Genomic DNA, 2,047 nt, shown 5'->3' with positions numbered 1-2,047 from the left:
TCTAAGGACTCCCGCCTTATCCACAGGAGCTCGTGATCGCTAGTTTGCAGAAAGGTTGCAGTGGCGTAGCTTCCTGTAGGCATTGATTACACCTTTTCCCCAAGAATAATAATATCTGTCATATTTTGCGGTTCGGATCGGAATATCCGTCCCGAGGTGACCCGCCCATTGGGCGGTAACGAGGCTTGCCGAGTTACCGCCCATGGGCGGGTGACCGAGGGACGGATATTCCGACCCGAACCGCAAACATATGTCAGATATTTTTTCTTGCATATTCTACCATATTCCATTATATATTAAATTCTTTATCTTTATTTTCAATGAAAATTTATATCATTACAACCGTAACTACTTTCTAACAACAGCGTATGAATTACAACTTCATAATATGTAACGGTAAAATGACGTCATCCTAACAGTGCCATTGTACAGCACGCGACTCATCTGGAACCCCCATGCCAGATGAAATTTCCGGCATGGGTAAAACTCACGGAAACGCCTGTCTGATATGCAAGAAAATAATTTCTGGTGTAGCTTATAATCTCCTGAATTCAAATTATTTAAAGCCGTGCCTGAATGTAGAATCTATTTATTGTATTTAAAACCATACTGGCATGCGAGCAGTTCCCGTACAAAAATCGTAGCGACTTAAACATTATTTTTTGTTACGCTCACTCACCACAATTTGAATGTTACACATCAATATTCAGCTCGTCACACAAATCATGGAAATTCCATCATGTTCTAAACATAGTATAACCCTTAGTTATGAGGCCTCATATGGGGTACCGAAATTATCCATTATTTTGTATGAAGAGAAGTAGTTCCCGTACATAAAATCTAACCCATTATAATTATACAATTTTATTATATCGGACCTATTTTTCATTTACAATTGTTGAACAGACCATTATCTAAGAGATAAATAGATGTAATTCAGGAAATAGAGCGTAGACTAAACGCGGGTATCAATTACCCGGTACCGTTACCCCAACGCATTCACATGCAATAGCATGCTTGTATGCATTATATTTACGCATCAAAGCCATAAAATTATTATATATAGTAATATTGGTCAACATTCTGATAATTAAACAAGTTTACATTACATTGCCTACTTATTTGTAAACAGGTGGTATTAGTGGAAAACCCTTTAACAAGCCTCACGTGTAAGTATTTTTGCGCATGCGCACAAGGACGGAATCCCCCAGAGAAAACAAGGTCACGTTTTGACGACGCACAGGTGAAAGTGATTTAAAATAAGACTTTATATACGTACTGCCGAACTGACACTTAGATTTTGTCTCGTTTATGTATCTGCTTGATTTGAAATGAATTTTTGAAGAATGCAAGTAAAAATCAAGCGTTTAAATGAAAAATACGGGTACTGCTTCTGTACGGGAACTGCTCGCATGCCAGTATAGGCACTTCGATCGTATGGGGATAAAACACCTTTTTGAGGAGTTTGTACATATGACTCGAACTAAATTGAATGTATCGATTATTAACGTATATGTCTCGATTCTCAACCGATGTTACTAAATGTTTTTTTCAGAATGACGGTCGCTTGAACCAAGTGAGAAATCATTTCACCAGGGCCTTCTATTTGAAAGTCAGTCGCTTGCCTTAATTTTATTTCAAATCTTAAATTTCATTTTATATCAAAAATCATTAATTTAAGAAATAAAGGAGTTTGTCGGACACACATATAATATTATAGATTAATGTAATAACAGTATAACGGTAAAGTTGATTATTTTCGCGTTCATTGAGTTTCTCTGTAATGATACATATCTATAGAGACCTGACTCCTTGCCCAACCTTTGAAAATTGTTTGACCACATGCAGGCACGAGTATCGCACTGGGAAGAAAAACCAGATTCATAAATGTGTTTTCTTAAATGTGTCAAAAATAAATGAATAAATAAACAAATAAATAAAAATAAAATAAAATAAAATTAAAAAAAAATGAAATAAAATAAAATAAAATAAAATAAATTAAAATAAAAATAAAATAAAATAAAATAAAATAAAATAAAATAAAATA

This window comes from Ruditapes philippinarum, unplaced genomic scaffold (assembly GCF_026571515.1).
Source record: "Ruditapes philippinarum isolate M1 unplaced genomic scaffold, ASM2657151v2 ctg511_1_1_1_1, whole genome shotgun sequence".
NCBI lineage: Eukaryota > Metazoa > Mollusca > Bivalvia > Venerida > Veneridae > Ruditapes > Ruditapes philippinarum.
This window is presented reverse-complemented; position numbering follows the sequence as displayed.